We start from the raw sequence: 10,452 nt of genomic DNA, 5'->3' as shown, positions 1-10,452 counted from the left end.
TTAACACAACAAAATTTTTAAGTAAATTTCAATTTGTGAATACATTTTCATAATTGATAAAACTCCCAAAAAATGACATAAGTAGCCAAATATGGAGCTCCTGGACAGGATAGAAACAGCTGATTGCAGAACCAGCATAGAGATTGGATGTAAAATCTCCCAATGAAAAGGACGGGTGTTGGTCCTCTTCGTAGCCAATCCAAGCGCCGATCTCGCCATAGCAACAGAGAACTCCAGCATGAAGGTGCGCTGAAGGTCACACGTGTTCTCATGGATTGAAGAGAGAAACGAAAATGTAGATCTAATTCGGAGCATTTATCGCTAGTTTTTGGCGACGGATCGCCAGGAAATAGTTCCTGCACATTGCATCACTCGGCAAATTTGCACTTTCTTGCATCAGAATGGATAGATAACTCCTGAACTTAACCACCTCCAGTTTTTCTTGGAAAAACTCCGGAGTGAAAAGTCAAAATAGAGTTTATTTTATAAATTACTTACAGAAAATTAATGATAATTTTTTTTCAAAAAATTGCGAGAAGTAAAAAAGCTCATATATATTTATATTATACAAACTACGTAATATCTATTTTTTGAAATCGGGCTCAGGATCTGATTACAGAATAGGCCGTGATCTAGGACCCCCAAACGGCAAAAATTGTAAGGTTTAACTACTTAGGGGCCCCCATAAAAGCGCTTGGTTTAGGGCCCCCTGATAGCTTGATACATTAACCGGGCCCTGATCGCGCTCATGTAGAGTAGATAACAAAATTGGGTACTAATAAGAAAAGCAATAGTTTAATTAAAAATGAATTACTATATAGTACTCAGCGGATAGTTAAAAGTGCAGCAGATTGTAAACTAATTTTAGAAATGGTTCAATTTTAGAAATGTAGTTCAACTTCAAAGTGTACAGTTATTAGTGGATGGTTAAAAATTCCGTAAATTGCAAACACTAATTTCAAAAATGTTTATATGTAGTAAAAAGTATACAGTAATTAGTAGATAATTAAAAATGCAGTTGGTTATAAATAATAAGTTTATAAATAGTTTTATGAAGAAAAAATACAGTAATTAGTGGATAATTAAAAGTGCAGTAAGTAGTAACTAATAATTTTTAAAATAATTCTAAGTAAAACGAATAATTCATTCACTCTTCGAAAGATAAAAGTTTCAGTGCTTCTATTACCGAAATGAATTGGAACTAATCAGTTGAACTTGATTTGTTGAATCAGATAAATGCCCGTTTAAGGATGAATGATAATTTCATTGGGGAAAAAAATTATGCTGCTGCGTCTATTAACAAGCACAGTAGTTAATTTATTTTTTACTATTTTTTTTTCTTCAATAGTAAACTCCCGATTATCGGCAGTCGGTTTATCCGCCGGTCTTTTCCCTATTTTTTTTTTTTTTTTTAACGGTCATTAAATGTTCTTTAGACTTATGATTGTGTTGTTGTTCGTTTTTAGCTTTTCCATATGTATATTTTTTACATTCAATGTTAGTAGATGAAATGTAGCAATGTTTTTAGCAAAAATTTAAGTGTATGTGTGAGTGTTATTCATATTTTTTAGCTATTAAATACAGTAGTATCGTTTTTTAACTATTATTCGGATTATCCAAAGTTTTCGCTTATCCGTTGTTACCATGCCATCCTATTCAGCGAATAATCGAGAGTTTACTGTAGTTTCAAAAAAAAAATTCTTAGATTAATTGGAAACTAATTTTTTTCTATGTCATATAAAAAAATTGTTGGTATTTTAAAAAACCGTATTATATTTGAAAAAAAAAATAATATTACCGTTTCGCTTGTATACCTCGATTTTGAACAATTATTTCTAATCATAACAAACTTTAGAATTTCTATGCCAAAGTTATTTAAATGAATTCATCTACGAATATGTTTTTCCTTTTCATTTCGTGTATTCAAACAAATAATTTTCACTAATATTACAATTTTTAACAGTATCTTCAGTTTTATTAGACAAACAGTTGAGAATTTTTTTTTTACTGCATTGTTTTTTTTTAAATTAATTATTTTATTTATTTATTTATTTATTTTTTATTTATTTATTTACTTATTTTTTTATAATAGCTTCATGAATTACATTATAACTTTTAAAATATTACGATTTATCAATGTTACTTTTGTGTGGTGTATAAATGAACAGTTTGAAAAGATAGGCTGAAATTTGGACAAAATTATAACTTTTAGAAACACGGAGTATTCAACTATGGAGTACAGAAAGTAGAAAAAGAAAAACAATGTTACAAAACTTGGCTGTAATTTTTCATCGCGAAATTTAATTTCTAAGTCTCATCTCTCTGATGACAATATATTTTACTTTTTTTTTTTTTTTTTTTTTTTTTTTTGTCCTTTGCTTAAAATTGAATTTTACTTTTGAAAGGCCAGAAGGTGAAAGTGCACCCTTTGCAGCCCCTGCCGGCGCTCATGCGCATAAACGTGAAATTGATATTTTTCGTGATGTAGTTTGTAGTTTTTTGGTAGTTTATCCTTGTTTAATTTATTTTATTTTATTTTTTCAAAGACGAGGGAAGTGAAAACGCAACCGCTACCGGCGCAGCGATCGAGGACATAAACATGGGATTAATAATTTCCGTGATGAATTTTGTTGTTTTTAAAGTATTTTGTAGCTATGCCATTTTATTTTATTAAATTTTATTTGTAGAAGTCGGGGGATGAAAGGGCGTCCTCTTGCACCCCCCTGCTGCAATCATGAACATGAACATGACTGTAAAACGTTTTGTTATACATTTTGTAATTTGTCCTTTGTTTAGAATGAATTTAATTTAATTTATGTAAAAACTAGCAAAAATATCCGGCGTTGCCTGGGTCAGTAATAATTGTGAGAAACAATCGCTACTTTCTTTTGTTTTCTGTTTTAATTGAAAGAACTCAAAACACACCGCTTTGACGTGATTAAAAATCGAGCTTCTTCCTTACCCATAAAAGTAAAATAGCAATAAATTGAACGAACGAACGAGTATTCTTTTAGAAACGAAAGCACGAATTGAAGCATATAAAAATTTGAAGAATTTCCAAAATATGAACTAGCAAAAACAAAGATCACTAAAAAAACCGTGCGCTTTATTTAATTAAATTGTATACACACAAAAAAAAGAAGAAAAAAAGCTCTCGACTATGTTTCCCTAAGTGTGAAAAAAGCAGTTTCCAAATGTTTAAATGACTTTAAACTCATGTTTACTTCAAAGAAGCCTTGATTCAAAATTTTCATTATGATTACTTTTAATACTGCTGTTGTAAGGCAACGAATTTTCGTAACAATGGGTTTTATATTTAATCATTTGATGAGAAAATTACATGACATTTACTGTTTTCCATCGTAACGTTTTTAAACTAAGTTTTTTAGGAATAAATTATAGCTTAAGTTGCTCCCTGACAATGTAGCTATGGTGAAAAAACGGTTAAAATCGGTAAAGTAGTTTTGAAAATTACCCCGGACATACAAACATACATAAGTAGCCATTTATGTATAAAGATAACAATTTTATTCATTAATTAATTTAATTATTATTATTTTTATTTATTTATTTATTTTTATTTATTTATTTATTTATTGTAGAAAAGAAAAAGTGTCAAATTTATATAATTTATTTATTCATTTTTCAAAACCAGGGGGGTTGCAAGTGAACCCCATTGCATCCCCCTGTCGGTTCCCATGTCAGGGGGAAACAAAAAATCTTGCCTTGTGGCTAAAGTAAGAATCTTTCGAATCTTCCGAGACAAGCTTCAACTTGCAACCGGCTCCTCGACGTGCCCAAACCTGCTACCTGCTCTGATGAATCACTGAGCTCGGGGATGACGAACACGGGAGTGAGGTCATACAAGACGATCGAATGCGTGATCGCAATTCAAAAAATTAAAACACCAAATAAAAATGATATTAAAAAGCAAACGTTCTTTTTTTTTAAAAATTATCATCAAGCTATTTCTGCTTTTTAAATCTTTCTTCAATTTCAATTTCTTTAGCGGGCTTCTTCAGGCGCGTCGCAAGGGCATGGGTGCCCACAGGAAGGGGGGGAGGAGAGTTGCGCCATCTAAATTTTTTTTTGGGGGGGGGGGAGGGTTACATTTTTTTAAAAAAATTATTTATTTAAATTTATTTATTTTTAATTTAAATTATTTATTTTATTTTATTTCATTCTATTTATATTTTCTTTCATTTTTTTACTTCGTTTGTGTGTCTGTGAGTGTATTTCATTGGCGTAACACAGAACTTTTCTAATGAAATGATAATAACAATAATAATTATAAATAAATAAATAAATAAATAAATAAATATTTTTTAAAAAGAGAGATCTTTAAAATAAAAAAAGGAAAGAGGGTTGAAAAATTGGGGGGGGGGGGAGAAGTGCCATTGAACTTGGGAGGTATGGGCACCCCTGAGCAAGGGAAGGAATGGGGTCAAACTGTAAAATTACACCAATAGATTGCAGTTAGAACTATAGACCCGTGTTTCGGAGTTGGAAGGAACCCCGTTTTCTACTCAACGTCTTTACATCAATGAGGAGAACAAATAGTTTGTCCAGAACTTAATCCAACATGTCAACATTTATTTTGAAGCTGAAGAGCAGTCTCTCCCTCAATTCCTTAGAGTTCATTCTATTTTTAACCAAATTTATCTTAAATTCTAAATTAAAACACCTTCGAAGGCAAAATATAACTTATGTGAGAAGAAAGCAAGTAAATACTCGTTTAAAGACGATATAACAATTTTATTGTCAAACACTATTAGGCATCATGGTTTAATGAATTCCCGAAAAAATAAAATTCTTTAAACAAGAGTATTTTAAATCCAAGATTTTTTTTTTTTTTTTTTTTTTTCTTTCTGTTTACAGAGTTCTACAAGGACGGATTCAGGAATGCTTCAAAGGAGGGGCGTAATTGCGGTTTTAGAACTTCAATTTTGGAAAAATTACATAGTCGCCGTACCCTCTCCTTTAACATAATCAAATTTGTATTTTATGAACTGTAGTTTTGAAAAATTAGCAGAGCAAAGAAAGCTTAAATCTGATCCCTTCCTCTAATGTTACCAAAGCTGGTTTAAAATTGCAAAACTTCAAGTTTGAAATATTCCAAAAAAACTGCCGGTTGAGTGTACCCTTAAATTGTTTGCAGATTGACTAAAAAATACTTTCGGAACTATAATGTTGAACATTTGCCTATAGAGCCCCTCAAGGGAGGGGCGATCGCATCGCCCCCATCGCCTCTTCCTTACATCCGTCCTTGCAGTTCTAGAGCTTCAATGCGCTATCTTGTGGTGATTTAAGAATTAAGAAACTAGTCAAAGCAGGGCCGGATTTACGGGAGTAAATCCGGCCGGGTAGGGCCCCGGGGAAGTAGCCCCGCCAGCAGGGGCTACTGCCCCGGGGCCTCCACAACAAAGGGGTGGGTTTCTTGTTTCTACTAATAGAATGGAATGGAAGTGGAGAAGAAATTCGCATCCACCATACTATGACTGGTGATTTTCTAGATTAGGTGGTACAAAATACGAGGCATATTCATTTTTAAAAAAGAAATGTATTTTTCGGATGCGGTAATAAAGATAAGGTAATTATGGCCTAATTGCTCTCGTACTCTTATCATAAAGATTATACTTACAGCGTATAAGGTTATGGTATTTTTATTTCTTATCAATCTCAAATGATGGGAATTAGTAATCTGGAAATTTTGTATTTTGATGAAGTTTTGCTATTAAAGTTCCTCTGTACACACAAAAAAAAGTCTTTTTGATTCAAAATCTGTTTTAGTTAAGCCTTTAAAAAATTAAAAAGAAAAGAAATGAAAAAAATAATTAAAAAAAAAAGAATGAGCGCCAACCCTAGACGATTTGTAACCATGGTGACAAAAATTAGCCTCTTTAATAAATATTAAAAACAACGAGCTAGACTTACTCTCGTCGGCATGGTAATCTGAAAATTCAAAGAAACATCAACTTTCGTCAAATGAGGATAATAAGCAATTCCTGATTGCTTAAAAAAAATAATAAAGAAAGAAAGAAGGAAAGAAAATAAAGGAGTTTGTTTATAATAGGAAGAATAAAATAAATATGAAAAGTGAGATCTTTTTTTTTTTACTTATTCGTAAGTATCTCTATCATAAAAAAATCGTTTGCAGGTTTCTTGAGCTTTGAGCTCACTTCACTTAGATTTAATCCTTCATTTCCAACTATCGCCAACTACGTAACGTTAGCGAAAACTGCGTTTCTATTCTTGTTGATAACTTTTCCCCTGTCAATTCAATCCGAAAACAAAGAACATGTTTAAATTCTTTGCATTTTTCAGAATTTTTAGTACTAAAATATAAAAAAAGGCAAAAAAAAAAAAACAGATAACTTTATGGATACAAAGGTTGGAATTTCTCCAGGGGCAATTTTTGTTAAATTTTTTTTGAATTGTTAAAAATATTCTTAAAAGATGTATTAACTTTAAAAAAAGAGCTTATTCTAAACAAATTGCCTCTCAATTCATTTTCCCCGAATAAGCTAATGTTAAAGGGGGGGGGGGTCAAATTTCCTAATTTTCCAGCAAAATAAACATTATTTCTGATGTCATTTTACAAATTATCTTATTTTATTCACACAGTAAAATTTTAATCTTAAAAATATTTATAATGAAACACGTTACTCAAATCTTTCATGGAAAACTAAGTGGGAAAGTAAGAAATAAATATCTGTGTGTATGTAGCTAATTTCAGCAGTAACTTTTCTGTGCTCTTTCCTTCTCTTTTTTGCTCGCTCTGTGGTGTTTTTGAATATTTGGAGAAGCATTTGGGAAAGGAAAATTATGAATTCGAAAAGATATTACTAAAAAAACATAGAAAATGTTTAGAAAAAAAAGGGGGGGGGGCGGAATGTTGTTTTTTTTAAAGAAAAATGCTTTTTATCTCACAGTAAATTTTCTTGAGCATAAAATATTCTACCTAAACTACGTGTTTAATACCGGCTTTGCAACAATTTTTTTTTTCCATTGAAAGAATTTTTTCCATTTTTCTCTTTCTTTTTTTCCCCAAAAAATGTTCATGCTCTTTTAACTTTACTTCATAAACAAAGTCCCAAACGAAATTTTAATAAGCGCAACCAAGAAAGGGGAGAGGAAAAGCCTCAACGCTCTTTTGAATAGAAGGAGAATTTTCGCTCATGCTTTTACCGCTTATTCTTGTTACTACCTGCCAGCGCAAGTTCGGTTTCGCTCTCGCTAACCACAGCGGCGTTTGGCGACCTGAATACCCAGCCAAAGGCGGAAAAAAAGGGCAACCCTCGTTGGAGGACCGGCTGCGTTGCCTAGCAACAGACGAAGAACAGAACCCTACAACTTTTTATTTATGAATTGATTCTTTTTCAGCTTTTTATCATTATTATTTCCCCCTTTTTTTTTCTAACCGGCTTTTTCGTCTTGTGTAGAAAGTGCTAAGAGAAACAATAGGTTTAGGGAAGTAATAAAGCCAAGGCTCTATAATTAAGCATGCGATGCTATTTAAGCAGCTCGAGTTTAAATAGAACTAATATAAATTTGCGGTCGGACGGGCATGAGTTTTGATCACTCTTGTCAGATTGGCACTGCAGTTCATAGAATGAATGTGAATTTTTGTTAATTCTTTCACTTGTATTTTTTTTAAATTTTGTTTTCATTTGTTTTTATTAATTAATTAATTTATCAATTATTTATTTTATTTTATTCATTTATTGATCAATTTGTTCTTTTTTGTGTGTGTGTGTGTATGTATGTTTCTTACATAAATCCAGTTTTCGTCGAACTTTTGCTAAATTTGTCACAGAGGCGCATTGATGCTGAGGAATTCTTGTAGGAAGAGGGGGGGGGGGGCGAAAAACCTCACTAGGGGATTTCCTTCAGTTTACTTCGAAGTTTTTTTTCCTTTGAGACTAAGGAATTCATATAGGGGATTTTCATTAGAAAATCCGTGAAATGGAATTTTTACACCTATTATTAACAATGACTGAAGTTTCGAGTCATAAAATTACGCTTTTCTCCGTGTTGACGGAAAATTTTACACTATTTTTTCCCCTTTTATAAAGCCTGATTGATTGTTGAGCATGCGTCAGTTGACACAACTCTTATTTTTGAGGTAGACCGTGCAACGTCGGGCATCGCAGCTACTGTTGAATAAATGTCTCTGGATTTAAGAAGTGACAATTACTTAGATTCGTTCCTGAGATATAAATGTTTTTCCAACAACTTTTTTATTCGTACTAAATGTCCTATTAAAAGAACCATATCGAATCGCAATGTTTTAAAAGTATTACGTATAGCATATAGCGGCTGTACTATAATACATGAAGCAGAGCGTCAACAAAAATAATCTATTTATTGCAATAAGAAATGCACGCAATTGTGATTTATAAAATATACTGCTAAAAATGGGGTTGTATCTATCAGTCAATAGTCACTGAAGCTGATAGACGGAGCAAAAAAATAATAACATGGAGCGAGGAAAATCTTTTATTTTCAAAACGTTTAATTTTTAATTGATATTTTAAAAGATCCGATTTTTTAAACAAGGCGAGGTCTTTAGGACGTCACAAGTGATGAACTTTGGCGTGTACTCCACGGACACGCTGAATAATGACGCTTGCTGTCTACCGCGTTTCCAGCTTATGATAATTCAGAAGTGAATTAAATATTGCGCTCTACGCTTGCTATCAACCATATCGTTACCAGTACATGCGAGTCAAGATGCGAATTAAATGTTGCGCTCTGCGCTAATGGCATCAGTGAATGGCATTTCATCACTTGTGATGACATGTGCAGAAGCGTACAAAAATAAAACTGAATCCGCGCACCGATTAAAAAAAAATTTTTTTAATGTTAAACTTCGTCAAATTATTTAAAAAATAGTCAGATCCTGTGTTTTTAAGCATCTCTTTCAGAAAAAAATAATTTTAGAAGTTCGGAAACGACCCCATTGTAGCACGTAATATCTTTGATTTTATAACTTTTTGAGTTGGAAGAATTAAAGAATTCTCAACCAGAACTATCCTGTCAAGCGTCTGGATTAAAAGAATGAAATAACAGCGGGCACTTAAAATCTGAAAGAAATTACCGAAAACAAGAAAGGACCACTAAGTAATAACAACAACAGCAATAATAATAGTTATTATTATATCATTCCACTAATCTTTACTAACAATAAAGCTGAAAGTCTCTCTGTCTGGATGTCCGGAGGATGTCTGGATGTCTGTACGATGTCTGTATGTCGTAGGATGTCTGTATGTCTGTAGGATGTCTTAGGATGTCTGGATCTCTGTGACGCGCATAGCGCCTAAACCGTTCGGGCGATTTTCATGAAATTTGGCACAAAGTTAATTTGTAGCATGAGGGTGTGCACCTCGAAGCGATTTTTCGAAAATTCGATTTTGTTCTTTTTCTATTCCAATTTTAAGCCCATTTTTCACAAAAATTTAATAAAATGGGAAAGAATTTGTTCTGAAAATTATCTTTCTTTTCTTTACTTCTTTATCTTTCTTCTTTTCTTTTAACAAACCTGACCTGAAAGTCTCTCTGTATGGATGTTTGGATCTCTGTGACGCGCACAGTGCCTAGACCGTTCAGCCCATTTCCATGAAATTTGACACACAATTAGTTTGAAGCATGGGGGTGTGCACCTCGAAGCAATTTTTCGAAAATTCGATTTTATCAATTTTCTATTAAAATTTTATGCCCTTTTTCACATAATCTTTACTAATAATAAAGCTGAAAGTCTCTCTGTCCGGAGGATGTCTGTAGGATGTCTGTACGATGTCTGGATGTCTGGATCTCTGTGACGCGCATAGCGCCTAGACCGTTCGGCCGATTTTCATGAAATTTGGCACAAAGTTAGTTTGTAGCATGGGGGTGTGCACCTCGAAGCGATGTTTCGAAAATTCGATGTGGTTCTTTTTCTATTCCGATTTTAAGAACAAAATTATCATAAGATGGACGAGTAAATTACGAAATTACCATAACGTGGAACCATAACATGGGCATAAGCCAATTGGCGATAAAATTCACCATACATTATTTGTAAATATACAGGCGAACTAAAAGACCTTTTAATTTTCTATTACGGGCAAAGCCGTGCGGGCGCCCTAGTAAAAGAATAAAATAACAGCGGGCACTTAAAATCTGAAAGAAATTACCGAAAAAAAAGAAAGGATCATTAAGTAATAACAACAACAGCAATAATAATAGCAATAATAATAGCAAGGGCGCCCTTATAGGGGGGCAAGGGGGGGCCCCCTCGAGTCCCCCTTTGAAACTAGAACTTCCTCGCTTTTGGTACTTTTTTCTTCAAAAATGTATAAACTTTTATTCTCTAACCATTAATGAATAAGTTATTAAAAATGACAAATTTTAATGACTCGAATCTGTCCTGAAATCGGTTCCCATGGAGAAAATACCCTACTAAAAAATGGG

This window comes from Uloborus diversus, chromosome 7 (genome assembly GCF_026930045.1).
Source record: "Uloborus diversus isolate 005 chromosome 7, Udiv.v.3.1, whole genome shotgun sequence".
Taxonomy (NCBI): domain Eukaryota; kingdom Metazoa; phylum Arthropoda; class Arachnida; order Araneae; family Uloboridae; genus Uloborus; species Uloborus diversus.
The sequence above is the reverse complement of the archived record's forward strand: the minus strand, read 5'-3'. Positions refer to the sequence as shown.